Source organism: Lates calcarifer, linkage group LG21, assembly GCF_001640805.2.
Source record: "Lates calcarifer isolate ASB-BC8 linkage group LG21, TLL_Latcal_v3, whole genome shotgun sequence".
NCBI classification, from domain to species: domain Eukaryota; kingdom Metazoa; phylum Chordata; class Actinopteri; family Centropomidae; genus Lates; species Lates calcarifer.
Window position 1 is genome coordinate 1,800,427 of NC_066853.1, and position 15,973 is coordinate 1,816,399.

General features: G+C 42.9%; 1 protein-coding gene across 3 annotated transcripts in view; it reads right to left on the minus strand.

Annotated features, from left to right (window-relative positions):
* Nucleotides 1-13,853, minus strand: part of si:cabz01090165.1 (uncharacterized protein LOC100333421 homolog) — a 235,488-nt gene extending 221,635 nt beyond the window's left edge. For 2 of the 3 annotated variants that reach the window (XM_018685262.2, XM_018685261.2), the window contains exon 1: nucleotides 12,310-13,853. The gene's annotated coding sequence lies outside the window, so the exon portion shown is untranslated. The remainder of the gene's footprint in view (nucleotides 1-12,309) is intronic. The other variant, XM_051065438.1, reaches the window with a different exon arrangement.
* Between the last annotated feature and the right edge of the window lie 2,120 nt (nucleotides 13,854-15,973).

Sequence of the window (15,973 nt, forward strand, 5' to 3'; positions counted from 1 at the left end):
TGGAGACAAACAACAAAAACATGCAGGCAACATGCCAAAACGTATACAGAGGTAAGGTATTAAGTGCCATGAAAGTAAATTCTGAGATTAATGTTGGCAGTAACTGTCTAAACCTCCCTCTAGATGTTTGCTAAAGATATAGTGTTTCCTCTCAAACTAAACAAGACAATGAAGAGTATTTTAGTCAATAAGTGAGTGAATCCAGCTTCTGAGTGACTCACTGCAGTGGATAGCACAGGTAGCTTAGCAGGTTAGCAGGAACAGCTGTATTAGATTAGAGAGTATTGTTCTGTTCAACAGTCAGGAGATGCTCACTAGATCTGGTGAGTTAGTCTGTGAATTATTACAGATAGACACCTGTAGCCATGGTAACTGTACACAAAGATGGCCACAGCTGTGACCTCAAAATGCACCAAAATGAGACTGACATGTCAGTGGCACAAACCAGACTAAGACTAGTCTTTAGTTGTGACTACAACTAACATGCATCTTCATCAAAGCGTCTAGGACTAAATGAAAACATCATCCCTCCAAAAGAGATGTTTGTATTGTTGAATACACAGCTCCTATCACCAGGACTCCACTCTGCATGCTGTTGATGACACATGGCGTGACTGAGTGCTGCCTACTGGGTTCAGTACTGTGTAAACTAAATTCACCGTGCCTTTAAACACAAACGCTTTGCTCCAAATCAGTTTCAAAGTCTCAGACACACACAGGGAGGGAGAGAGAGAGAGAGCTTGAACCTTCTACCTGCAGCCAAGGAGTCTTGACAGATGAGTTAAACTATGAAAGTGGATTTTAAAATATTCAGTAATGTGTATAGAAAGGTGAATCATGAATGATTAAAGACAGCATTATGATGAGTGCCATTAAACCTCTCTTCCCTTGTCCTCAGCAGAGCCATAAAGACTCACTGTCATGCAAATACAGCCTTCCATTTTTGTCACAGCAGTGAAAATGTGGACATTCACCATTCAGCTACGATTACAGATGACGTGAGATATGTCATTTGATCAATTGCGTGTGACTAAATAAGCTTAAAAGAGCAGTTAAACACTTCAAACTCTCCCCTTTGAAACAGCATAATGACAGATAATATAGGGGGGTATTCATATAGTGTTTAATGGACGCTTTCATCTGGAACACCTCACAGTTCCTTGAGTGCATACATTTTACGACGGCCTCCAGGGGGAACTGAAAGTGGTTGTGTAATCTGCTACCTACTGAGCTCCAGCACACAGAACAAAGGCTTCAATTTCATCTGTTCAATAAATATTCATTGCTGTCCAATGAAAACCATGTATCATAAAATGTCAACTTTCAGTTAAATAAGAAAACAGCCTTGATTTAACCTTCACGTCAATGCATTGTTTAGATAAGTCAATGTTTTTACAGGGGTATTTAGCCACACATATGGAAGAATGTGAAGAATCATACAAGCTTCTATACTGAAGCATCTGTCGGCAGAATAAAGCAACAGATATTCAATGTAAGCCAGATTCCCTGAAACACCAACATTACTGTAGATAATGTGGATGCCAGCTCCAGAGCAGAGGAGGTTATGTCAGTCACCAGGGAGACGACAGCAACCCTGCACTGAGCAAAATCCACAATACCATCTGCCATCAGGACTTCACAGAACACTGGTTCCATCAGAGCCCTGAAGTAAAGAGATCCGTCCTGAAAAAATGTTCTCTAACCACTGTGGAAAAGCAGTTATGAGATAAAGCTGATTCAGATTTCATTCACACACATTTACTGCTGCATTTTGGTTGTATTTAAATGTAACCTCTATAGGAGACAGGCTTAGAAAGCAATATCTTCTTTTATTGGTTCCTCTCTTGGTAACTCAGCAGTCCCAAACTCCAAACAATACCAATATCTAATCTGCATTTAAACACTTTCCCCTCTATCTCTAGACAATCAAAAATTATGACTATTACATAAAACAAATGTTGTCTGACTCAATAAGTAAATAATCAGCAGCTGAAATAAGTCAAATTGAAAATATATTCTACCTAAATCCACATATACAGAGTTTGAGCCAAAGCACAGCATTGTGAAAAAGTCCTGCTTATTTTTGTCACTGGTCAGGATAAACAGTAATACCACTTTGAAATGCTGTCACTTTAATAAGATAGTAAGGATCAATAGAAGTCTGCTGGTAAATAAATGTTCTGGCATTAGCTGACTGTGCACATCATCTCCCAGCCTCGTCCGTTCTAAACAAACAATCTACTTATGCATGCACACGTAAGAATTCACATGAACACATATTGTGAGTACAGTCATATTGACACATATGCATGGCTTCCTCTGAGCTGATGGCAGGTGAGGATGTTCATCTGCAGATATTGCCATTGTTTCTCCATTTTCACGCAGCAGGAAACGGATTTGCTCTTCACACCTTCATCCACAGAATGTTAATATTTTGTCAGCCGGTCCTAGAAAATATATTTCTCTGATGTGTTTATATTTTGAGCAGGAGAGTAAAAACTGTAATCTCTCTACCTTTCTTTTTTTGCCTCTGCCTTTCACATCCTTCGCTCTCTCTCTTCTCATTCTCCCAAACCCCTCTGCCTCCTCTCTTTCATCTCTACCCCCTCCCTCTCAGTTTGCCTTTCCTTACCCTTCTTTCATTTCTTCTCAGCCCCCCCTTCCCCTCTGTCTTCTTCCCTCTCCTTGCTTCCCCTCTTTCTTTCCTCCTCCCTTCTATCTATCACCGCTGTCAGTGTCTGACAGATTAGCTCTCATCTCACCATTACCATTTAATGACCCAGCCTTACATGGAGACACTCACCCATGAAACTCATTACATCAAACATGACATTCAGCTCACAGTGTGTGTGTGTGTGCATGTGTGTGTGTGACAGGCAGTGTGTGTGAGTGAGTGCAAAATGGCTCTTGTTTGTTTGTGAGGTGCACCACACACACACACACACACACACACGCAGGTCCATCTTCAAATTCTCTTTCCCCATTAGAGGTAATTTTATAATTGGTCATGGGTAAACCTGACCGGATGTCTCTCTCTCTCTCTCTCTCTGTCTCTCTCTCTCTCTCTCTCTCTCACACACCACACACACACACACACACACAAAATACAATCTGCTACTGTGGACTGATGAGTTTGTGTGTGTGTGTGTGTGTGTGTGTGTGTGTGTGTGTCTGGTTTTCTACTCAGAAAATGAAAACTGTTAAACGAGAGATGTTTACTCCCCTCCGCCCCTCTGCACAGCACTTCCAGGATACACACACACACACACACACACAGTGATATACCCACACACCCAGTGCACAATTAATTAACAGCAAGAAATGCAAATAGATGTGTTGCATTCAGATGCACGTGTAAAACCCACAAACACAGATACAAGAGAACAATTATCAGAACCACACACACTCTGACTCTGCCTCTATCTCTCTCTCTCTCTCTCTCTCAAACACACACACAAAGACATACATCCCAACAGATAGTTTCTATTTTTATCTGGCTGCTGACAGCACCCTGTCCCACTGTTCACACTAAGCTGAGCCACATAATTGGCTGCCATCTATCCTCTCTCTCTGCCTTTCACCATTTCTTTCTGTCTTTAATGCTGCCTTTCTCTTCCTCCCTGCTGCCTCCTTTGATATCCCTCCATCCTATACTTGGTGGTAACCCTGGAAAGTTGTGCGTTTGGAGCTAAAACCAAGCTTCCATTTTCTGTCTCAGCAGGAGGCCTGGACTGCAGCAGAGCTGAATCACAGGCTGTGTTTACACTGAGGCTAAAGAGAGAGGGATGAGTGAGGGGAGGAAGAGAGAAAGAGATTCAGGAGGAAGAGTGGATGTGGGAGGAGGAAAGGAGAATAAGGGGGAAGGGGATGATGGGAGTGTTTGGGAGAAAGACAGAGACAAAGAGGAGGAGACAGAGACAGAGGGAAAATCTGAGGGTATTTTTAGGATGCTATCAGACCTGTTATTTAACACCTGCTGGGTCTGTAGGAGAGGAGAGGAGAGGAGAGGAGAGAGGAGAGGAGAGGAGAGAGGAGAGGAGAGAGGAGAGGAGAGGAGAGGAGAGGAGAGGAAGAGGAGAGGAGAGGAGGAGAGGAGAGAGGAGAGGGAGGGGGAGGGAGAGGAGAGAGGAGAGGAGAGGGAGAGGAGAGAGGGGAGGAGAGGAGAGGAGAGGAGGAGGAGGAGAGGAGAGGAGAGGGGTCCAATAGCATTTTATCAAATCAAAGTCAGTATCAAACCTACTTATTAAATCCAAATCCTTTTGAAATCCCTTATTGGATCTACTTAGGTTCGAGCTTTGAATATATATGTGTGTGTGTGTGTGTGTGTGTGTGTGTGTGTCTGTATTGTATATATACATGTACATGTAAACAGCACATAAGCTGTTACAAAAATAGACATATTCTACTCTAACTACTACAGAGGGATGAGACTTGATTTGGACTTGCACTTTGTGACTCATGAAACTCTGTGATATGACCTCGAGCTAAGAGGGGGAGGAAAACTGGAGGAGAAGAAGAAGCAAAGAGTGCAGCCAGTTCAGATGAGAGGAGGAGCAGACAGGAAGCGAGCAGGTTTCAAAAGAACAAAGAACGCTGATTTACTCCTCTGCTATATTTGTGTGTGTGTGTGTGTGTGTGTGTGTGTGTGTGTGAGTCATACTGTGTTTGATGGACAGTGAAATGGAGGATAAACCTACAGAGGCTTCACCTTACAGCAACCTCCATCTGCTTCTCACATCTGTAGCGCTCATGTATATCTGCCTGTAAAATCCCAAGTCTTTTAATCTCGAAGGGGTCTGACACACACACACACACACACACACACACACACACACACACACACACACACTCTTTGGCCTTTAGGAGGCTCCACATGATTCAGGAGAAATAGCCGGCCGGCAGCAGCAGAGCCTTAACACCACATGACAGACAAACAGGGCTGCATCAGGAGGTAAATGAAACACACTGACAGTCCACCACATCAGGGGCACACTACACTGATTTTATTAGCTTCCGTTTAGGGCTGCTAACTGAGAAATAATTGCACTGTCAGGTTTGACCATGGTCATAAGCCTCCAGCAGTCTCAAATGCAAAGATATCCAAACCAATCGTCACAGCAGAGGAGATGGCAATACTACTACTTAGTATGTTATTCAAGTTACCCTATGTAGCAGAAAGGACAACCACACACAAACACACACATCTGCTTTTGCTTTTTTTTCCTTGCTATTTATCATATGATATGTCACTCTGAGCATGTGCAACAACACACACACACACAAACAGTGTTAGTGTGTTCAGTTCTCTTAAATCATACTGCACCATCCATCAGCGAGCTGTCAGATATGACCTTCAACTTGAAAAAGGAAAAGAGAGAGACAGGGAGAGAGAGACGTAAGGCATGAGAGAGATGGGCAGAGGAATAAGTCAAGTAACAAAAGGGAAAAAAAGGAAGAAGGCCAGGAAGGGGAAAGGATACGAGAGATTAAAAAAAAGAGAGATGGAAGGGAGTGAGAAATGATCGACAGTGGTGTGGAAACAGAAAGACAGAGTGAGATATGATGAGCATTAGATCACTGTCCTGCTGAGATTAGCATGCTGACATCCATATTGAATTTACACTGGAGTTGTGCTTGTCATGTGTCCTCACACTGCCGGTTCTCGGGGGGTCCGCTCCACGCCGGCTCATATTCAATTTAAACTTGACACGTTTTACCATTTTCTCATTAATCCCTCGGCTGTCAGATCACACGTGAAGACTCACTCCAGCGGCACAACGGAGAACAGACACGACCCCCTTGTTACACTTTAGAGTTATCTGCTCTGAGCTTTTAATTCAATTCAGAGCGGATCTTTACTGTCCTGTGAGGGAATCTGGTTTGTCGTTTCACACAAAGAAAGTCACTGAAGCACAGTGGAAAGACAAGAAGGATTTATTTGTAAAACTGATGCAGCACCAAAGTGTTGCTGATGTTTCAGGGAGCTGATCATGACTGGTTGACTTTACTTTTCGCTGTCAAATATGGAATCCTCAAGTCTTCTTTAAGTTCACGTATGTGCATCCTTGTAGGGCTGCAACTGCTGATATTTTTCAGTGCCAAATAAGCCCTTAGGGTGGGGCAGCCTAACCTGAACACATGGATTATTTTTGATTGTTGCACCATTGCAGTGAATCTGAACATTATGATAATTTCTTACACTGTTAAGACTACTGTCAAGGTAGGATGACAACATATTTTTAAGGTTTCAGTAGTACACCAAACAAACTAACCAACTAGTATGATATTTTACAAGTGTAGTGGTAGCTCGATGCAGGTAGAAGTTGATTATTCTATATTATTTTGATTTATTTCAGTACTCAACAAATAAAGAAAACCCTGACACCTTGACAAAAACAAGTGTGTAGGTTTGGGCACAGTTGGAGGCAATCGTTTTACACCACTGTTAATTTCCTTATTAGTCTGACAAAGCACAGGAACTGCAATCCCTTATTTGGGCAGAAATGTAGGTCACACTTCTCTGGTTTGTTTAGACAAGCTTCATCACAACCATGTTTTGAGAAAAGAAATTACAAAAATAAACTGGAGACAAAACATGAGGAGGAGAGGTGAAGATGAGGAGGAGATTAAACAAATTAACGCCATATCACAGCATTTGTGGCTTGTGTGTGTGTGGGTGTTTGTGGATATTAAAGCACTGGGTAAAAACCATACACTACCAGCAACACATCAGATCAGACTGGGAATCAATACTCAAACCTAAGCAAAACATTGAATCTAGCTGCAGTACTACTGTACTCATCATTATCATAACCAAACCATGGAGTCTAAACTGCACTACCAGGCTACACCTCTTAATGTTCGAGAGACCTATTGCAAAACGGGGGGGAATTAAGATAAATATACACCACAGTTCTCAGTGCTTTAGAGGAGTATTTTATTAAATTACAGTAATTCTAAGTTCAAATGTTCTGCTGCAGTGGTGGCTGTTCGTGTTGAACTGCTGATTGAATTAAAAAAAAACACCTCATGTGACGTCTGCAAAGCCAGTGAGAGTGGAAAGGAAATAAAATTATCTGATAAGAAGCTCCTGGGAACCACAGACTGGAGTACAGATAGTCATGGTAACATCTCATTTAAATGTAATGTCTTATGTAGAAAATGGTACACCTGCAGGGAAAAAGTAAGCTGCAAAGTGAGAGCAGGCAAGGCAAGTGAGCTGGCTGGTTGGATGGACAGATGGATGAAGAAACAGATGGGTGAATAGATGGAGGGATTGGGGGTATAGCTCCAGGCTGGGAGATTAAGCCACAGATTAATTCCTTAACCAGACAGGATGCAGAATTTCCACTGGAATGTAAATCACACATTATGATCTGGATATTTGTGACAGCCTCTTACCTGCTTATCTGTCACTGGAGTGGGGGTGTTGTTACGTAACAGTCCTTTATGGGTAACAAGCACTGCCTCTGAAATTGACTCCTGATAGCTCAAAAACTAACAACCTGAATTACATTTAAAGTTGTATGGAAAGGAAAAGAAACATTTCTGCATGACAGCTTGCAAAGATCAAAACACAACCTAATTCGAGGAGCAGGAAAATAACTTTTCTTTTTTTTTTTTTTTGAACAGAGCAAAGCTCAAAGGAAATTAGAAGTGCATCAGCCAGTTTTGTGTCTCAGCTGCCAAGCAGGTTTAAGAAGAGAGAGGTCTGATCATAGGCGTGCTGGACGGTGGCCAAAGTGTCATTTGAATTACCAGACCGTGTAGCTGCCAATACTCTATGAGGTATGTTATACTTTCAAGGTCTAAATTAAACAGGGAAGCCCCAGATTTGACACCAGTTAGGTGTAATTTTACTGTTAAGATCATGTAGTACTCTTTAATTCATGGCCATGTAGCTAATCCACTTTGCACTAGTTTTCAAAGCCAAACATTGGGGAACTTCAATTATGACCTTTATAAGGTTAATAGATGGATAGAGACCAAATTCACACTGAACAAGACAAAATCTTTTTAGGTTTCACCAGCACTGTCCAACAGGAACACTTGCTCTCAGGTTCCTAACTGTGTTCTACAAAAACATGATTTATCTTTTTAGATAAACTTGAAAATGAGTGTACATTTGCAGAGGTAATACTAAAATAATCAGACAATTACTTGGTTACTGCATCAACAAATGGCTATTTTTGTAATTCATCTATTGATTAAGTCACGTATACAGTAAATATACAATCTTTCCTTTTGCTGTTACATATCTGAGGTTATTGTTTTTGTGTCGTTTTCATTTTTGTTTGTTTGTGTTCATCTTAAAAGTTGTTGGACTGTTAGTGAGGCACAATCAGACATTTTTTTCACACACAAGAACATTTAACAAGTAATTAAAATATAATCAGATGGTTTAAGAAGAGTGTGAGTAATTATTAGTCCTTCGCTATAATTCACATTTTCAACTTGTACTTGATAAGATGCATAGGAGTTGTGTTTGAGGGCCGTTCATGAATAACAGCTTGGTCTTTTCTGTGCTGTCTGATTAGGTAAAATACAGCAGCCAAAGAAATGTGTCATGGGTAGAAGAAGGTGGAAAACACATCAGAGTAGCGTGCTGAGAGTAAGTGTGGAGGTGGGGATGTGCTCTCTCTCTCTCTCTCTCTGCTAATGGGATGTGAAGCACACTGTAATGCTCTCCATATGATAATAGTCACCACAAAACAATGCATCACTCCACTCACATTAACACATTTCACTCTATTATCACACTCGAGCATGGCACTGGATGGCAGGCTACCTGGCTGACTCTTATTTTGCCTGTCTGGCTCCCTGTCTACCTGCTTTGCCTTTCTGAGCCAGTCTGTCTCTTCTTTACTGTATGAATAAGAGTGTGTCTGCCTACATATCTGTCTGTCCATCTGCTTTCCTGTCTGTCTGTCCATCTGCTTTCCTGTTGTCTCTGTTACCCTCTATCCTTCCCAACTGGTCTAACCTGTCTATCTGCCTCTGGCAACTGAATCCATCACAGTATCATACACGACTGTCAGTCCTCTCATAACACACATTTACAGTGAATTCGTTGCCCGCACTGGGATTAGGAAGGCTGTTACAAAAATAATCAAAGCAGTCTTGATAAGAGCTAGCCTGGGGAAATCTACACTGACCAAAACACCAACTTACCTCCTTTCCAAAATCCTTAAAAACTTTCTGAGTCTACATTTTCTGGTTTCTATTGACTTTTACATGAAGCTTTCTGAGTTTGTGAGGCTCCCCCCAAGGTCTTGAAATCACTGCAACTTCAAAAGCACTCTCTTAGGTGCTCAGGGCAATGCTTACATTCGCACTAGCCTCCATTCTGTCTGATGGGACTGAACTTGAGTTTGAGTTTAACATCGTGAGGGGAGGAAACAGCTTCCTCAGAGCATCATGTCTTAGAAATCCATTTAACTTAAGACACATGATCTAAATCTGATCTCTGGAGGTTCTGGTTAAACAGTGTTAGGTTTATGATAGATTAACTGGGACTGTTACAGTGACACTTCTTTCCTCACAAAAGATTTTTGGCTTAGTAGATACCAACTGAGAAAGAGCTCTTTAAACAGACAACAAAAAAATTATCAACTTACTCACAGTATTAGGGTTAAATAGCAGCAGTCACTGTGATCCGCTACCTGCAATGGTTGTCCTTTACCCAATGAAAGCAGCCATCAGTACTGGCTAAAAGAAGAATATGCTACCTGATGTGGTAAAGGAGAGCTGAGGTGGACAGAACCCCGTAGAGTTCAGAAAGGAAAGGTTCATATTTTCAACAGCTTTAATAAAGGCAATACCAATCCATTAAAATCTGCTTGGACTGGCCCTGATACCAAACCTTAGGATCAGCATATCTGGGAGTATCAAGATCAGTTAGTTATTTTAGAAAATGCATCTGCAAATTATGGCTGCAAACACGCGTTTATGCACTGGTGATTATAAAATAAATTATTCAGAAATTAGAATATGAGTAACAATGTGCAAGAAAATGCAGAGATGAGCTGTACAATATAATATCAATACTGAGCAGCAGCACTAAATAATCTAGACTTGTATTCTTAAGGGAGTCCTTTGCAACGTATAAATGCCTGTTCATGGTTCTAAAAATAGATTACAGTTATCCATGGATCCATGGATGGAAACCACAATAAAAAATGTTTTATTGATCTTACTATAGATATTCTCTTCTCAATTAACCCTCCCTCCAGAGGTCAGGGACTCAGTGTCTTGCTCAAGAACACCTCAATAGGCAAGATGTTTGCCACCATGGGAGGTTTCACCCTGCAGAGTATTCTCTGCACACTAAAAACCATGACTAGATGATGTTATGTCTCATGAATAAATAGAAACACACTGCATGATTTCTGACTTTCAACTTGTCTGAATCTATCCATGAACTACAAGCAGCTTTGCTGGAATTATTCATGGTTTTAAAACCATGCAGGAGCTCACTGTAGCACCGACTCTAGGGTCGGAACTCTCCAGGGTTCTTAAAACTACACTGGCTCTCTGAATGGTTACTGAAACCTGTCAGAGATCAGTCTCTCAAAGGAGCTCTCTGAGGCGTTTAAACCAAGCAGAACCTTGTTTTGGCACCGAAACTATACTGGAGCCTTTCAGGGTTATTAAACTACATCAGCATTTCCCTACCATGGTGCTGAAATCACTACCATGTCAGCACTTTCCATGGTTGTGTGAACCATCTAGAGCTCACTATGGTGTAACAACAGTGCCAGAGCTCCCCATGTTCTGTCTAACCTCAGTACTACTGAGGTCACTGTTCCTGGGTATCAAAATATCTCAGAGGAACTGTACATGGTCAAGAATATTTGTCAACTTCTATCCATCTGTCCATAAACATGCATCTGTGTCCAACACTGCTGGAGCTGTCTGTGGTGCTAACAACAAGTGCACACTAGCTAAGACAGACAAACTATACTGGAGCTCTCCATGGTCCTGAAACTCTCTCTCACCAGCTCTCCCCACTGCACTGAAGCCTCTGAGGAGCTCTCCGTGGTCCTGAATCCCAGTCAGCTCCATGAACTACAAACAGCTTGTTCAGATGCCTACAGAGATGTTTTTGGACAGCTATTCCAAATCTTTCTTTGGAGCAGAAGCTCTCTCAGTGTGGAGTTGTCACTACTTCCTAAACACTCCCTGGCTTCTTATAGGCATGTTACCAAACCACACCTGTGTCCTGCTAGGTTGTTTTCTGTGCCACAGTGAGGACTGGTTGTGAAATTGCACAAAAAATATTTTTATACCCAGTAGCATTCAGTCCTACTGCCCCTCTACGGCCTCCTCTTTACGCTCTGTACGCCCTCCTCCCATCATCCCCCATCCCCTCCTTCTCCCTGTCCTCTCCCACCTTCCCCTGTATTGTGATCCATCTCCTCTGCCCTCGTCTTTTTCTGTATTCCTTGTTTAATGCTCTCTGGTCTTTTCCTCACCCCCCCTCCTCCTCCGTCCACCTCCTCCCATCCTTCTGTCCCTTGTCCTCTACTGCTCTCTCTACTAACTTTAACCATCTTTCCTTATCTAACCTTTCCTTACTCTGCGATCTTCTTTCCTTTCCTTCCTGTGTCTCCTTTTCCTCCCCATTCTCCTCACCTCTCCTCCCCTCTTGTGTTCTCATCTCCTAGCCTCCTGCATAATAGATGTGGCTGTAACGCCAGTCAACTGGAGCGGCATGATGAGGCAGCTTTAGAAACAGAGAGTGAGACAGACAGCCAGAGAAAGCGAGTGAGAAAGCTCCCCCCAAAATGGGTTCTATTACTGCGCTCCCACACACGCGCGCGCGCGAACGGATGCCATCCATACATGCGCGCGCAGAAGCCCAACGTACACGCACGCACACATTCCCATACAGGCACGGCGCGGCTGCCAGCCTGGCCAATGCATCGCAGCACACGCGTGAGACGCCAAAATAACAATTAGCCTTTCACCGATTGAAGCACCACAGACACTGTCAACTGCGCGAGCGCCGGTGTGCTAGATTTTGGAGAGCGCTAAATAAATGGTCTATAGCCTAAGTGAATGAGAGAGTCCCCGGTGCCAACACAGGCGCAAAAAAGAGCAATCACACACAGAGCGAGGTTATGGCAGAGCCTAATCAGATTACAGCGACGATTCATTTCCTGGGCACTAAGAATAAAACTATTGTTGGCACCGGGATGAGCGTGGCATCCCCGTGGCAGAAAAAAATTTAGCTGCATAGCAGAGCTCGGTCCCACCGAGCATCCTCCGCCATCTCACACACCCTGCATTATTAACAGTGTGCCTTACCTTCATCGATCTCCAAATCCTCCCCTCTTGTCTTGTCTCTTTTCTCCAGAATCCTTCCTCTCCCTCTCCCGGTCTGTCCACTGACAGACGAGTTAAATCACAGCGAAAAGCCCCGGAAGGCTTTAAAGGTGATCAGGCTCGGCAGCTTATCCCAACTCCTGGTCTCCTCTCCTGCGCGACTCCTTCCTCATCCACACACGGAGAGAGAGAGAGAGAAAGGCTATCTTGGTAGTTTTCTGGGGCTGAATAAACGGGAATGTGTGTGTGTGTGTGTGTGTGTGTGTGTGCGGGACCGGGCAGCAGCAGAAGCGGAGTTACCGGAACAGACGTGCGCGCGGTCAGGCAGAGGGAAAAAGGGGGCGAACCGGGAATCCAGGTGCCGCTGGTCTCACCGTGCAAACCCACGAGAAGCACTCACGTACACATAGTTCCTGAAACGAAAGGGGTGGGTGGATGGAGGGGGTCATATGGTTGCTGAAGAACTCCTATTAGCCTCCCATTCGCCTCCCGAAGCCCAGTTACTCCAATAATAACGTATTTAAAGTATGACGGCCGTTAAGAGCTCGTGCCATGCGTTTTAATCTTCCGTTCCACTCGTGCACAGTCCTCAGAGGGATATCCACAGCGAGACGAGGCAGAGAAAAGTGGCGTTATGGGGCTAAACAGCTTCAATTCCGCTAAGGTTCATCTCAAGTCCCGGTAGAAATCCGTGCTGAGCTCCGGTTTGAGGTTCACAAGACGAAAACACTAAAACAAACTACACCCACCAACACCGGCGTCCTTGAGTGCAAATAACCTTTTCACTTATCAAAGCATCCGTTTGGGTGTATGAACGGCTAATCTCCAAAGACACGCAGCTATTCCTCCAGGTGGGGCCTATTTAACAAATTCAACTATTTCAATCCAGAAGCATTCCAGTGATGTGCGTCTCCACTGGACGCTGGCTGCCTTTTCTTTCCCCACGCCAACGAAAGAAGATGAAATCCCGGTCCTGAAAACTGGTCCGGGCGGTGTCCAGCTCCGTCCTCCGTGATCAATAATAAATCACACAACTGGCAAGCGACTCTGATAATCCACCGGGGAGCTCCGAAAACATTTTTTGGGGGGGTGAGATGCAGTTTTGATGGAAATTAGCGACCTTGAGGCAAAGACTAAGGCTCTACTTTTTCGGTTAGTGCGGGTTTGCAGACCTGCTGCAGGCTGCGCGCACAGAAAGTCGCCTATTTTTAGAGGAGAAAAAAATCACCCCACCGTTGGAGACAGTGGTAATCCTCGACGAGGCTCCGAAACGTCACATTGTCGGTCACATTTCCTTCTTTGTCCGATTAATTCCTCCGCTACATCCCTCTGCGTCTGATCCGTTCTTTCAGGGACAGCTGCCGCGGGGGGGAATTTTTTTTTACGGACGTTTAAAGTTTGATTTTCAGCCACAGATTCCAGCGCGTGCTTCCCGCCGGTTGGAGGCGGCTGTGGGCGCACGAGGCTGACTGACTGGTGGTTGTAGTGATGGGAGGGGGGGGAATGCAACAAAAAGACACACCCATACCGCCTGCCTATCTATCTATCTATCTATCTATCTATTGATGGATGTTTATTTGCTTAATATCTGTTACTGGCTCTGACAGAGCTTCTCCTGCAGCAGACCACTCCCAAATCCCAAATCCGTTTTACCAATGACTTTGACCTCTCTGAGGTTTATTTGACCCCAGACATACAGAGAGTAACATCACTCTGAAGGATACATTTCTTCAGACAAGGTTTAGACAAGCAAATGGAGTATATGTTCATACACAGCCAAGATAATATGTAAAAAATAATATGTGTCCTTATTTGGTGTAATAACAACGTTTTATGCCCATTTCTGAATTTCTCCACCTTCATCAAAGGGAGAGGATACTAATTCTCTACATAAAGGGTGTTTATAAGGTCAGAAAATACTTAAAATGTTGTGAGAATTCCTTTTAGCTGGTGTGATATAACGATATTACTTCTGAGACCAAAACAAATGGAGCGAGAGCACAAAGAGTTTGCTGTACTGAAAAGTGAAATATGTGCTCAGTGTGTGTGAAAGAAAGTTAGTAGACAAGGTGGTGTTTGAGAAAAGAAAGAAAATACTGAGAAGCAGGTGTAACAGAGTGCCACTGTCTGAATGTGAAGAGTGAGTGAGTCTCTGCTCCAGCAGTTGAAAATCCAGAGAAAAAGTGGCAGAGGAAAGATGTCACATTTTCTGACAATTCAGTAATCTGATGGCACGTTATTGGCCTATTTGCAAATCACATGTGGTCTATGTGGAGTCCGTCAGGCAGTATTTTGACAGGCCAAAGGCCTCACTGTATGATACGTCTCAGCAGTAGCTCAGGTACAACATAACCAAAACAAGGGACCCTTAATAGAATTATTGTACAATAACTGACTCCAAACCATCAGGGTTTAATGGGAAATGTCCACAGGATATGTCTCAAATCCAACCATGTTGAATTGGTGATTGAATCTGTGTGGGATCCTTTAACAACAGAACAGTTTGTAATGTTTAAAAGAAAGAAGGAACAACTTAAAAACTTGGTATTGGCAATCTGGAACAATGATAAGAGGATGAAGTGAAGTGGAAATGAAAAAGTTAGCATCTGCTTGGAATAATTTTACTGTAGAAAGATATTTTACAAATGGATAATTATTGTGTTTGAATCTATAAAGATGAACATATTGGAGATATGGCTGAACATGAACGGTGTGTTCATCTAGTACTTGTTGTCATGTTCTGCTGGTGCATCTAATGTTAGCCTTGTATGGCATAAAAAGAAAAGAGACACGTCTGCTGTGTTTTAGAGTTGGCTTTCAGAGAAAAAAACTCAGTTTTCTACCTTTGTTTTTATTTAAATGCAAGAATGCATTCCTCACTGTTTTTTGTTTGTTTATTTTTTGAGCTTTTAACACTTTTTTAAACACTTTTCCACCATCATGTGTAAAGCACTTATTGGGTTTTAGCTTTGAAATAACAGAGGAAAAGCTAAATTATGGCGTAATCCATGAACAACTGGGCCAGCATCAAAAGGAAGAGACAGGAAGAGTGAATTTTTACATCTGTGTGAGTTCTTGTTTACTGCGATTGATAAAGAATAGAATAAAATAAGAATTAAAGAAGGGTAGTAAAGTATGAAGGGGGTGAGGAAGGAAAGGGTTTAGGTGGCATGAGGGGTGGCTGCTGTTACCAGCGCGGCCGTGAATTAGAATTAGCAGCATCGGGGGAGCATTTTACGTGGGCTGAATGTTGAATATTGTATCGCTGTGTAAGTGGAAACGTGCTTTGCATCTCTAAGTGAAATGCCAATACTGTTAACCTGAGGGAGAGTGAGCAGACGCAGTGATGGGAGACAAATGAACAGTCATGATGGATGAGTTGTGACTTGGTAATAAAGGAAGGATGGGAAATATGGAGAGGCCCTCCACCATGACACACACATGCAAAAGAAACATACTGTACGTACACACACACACACACAGTATAATCTCTGACCTACATGCACGTATGTCATTGCAAATGCGTAGATTACACATGATAAACTGATGCAGTAGATTGAGAATATGAGGAAAGGATAGCGGATGTAAAGGCCTCTTCAGAAATGGCTCTAATACACACACACACACACACACACACACAGAGTTT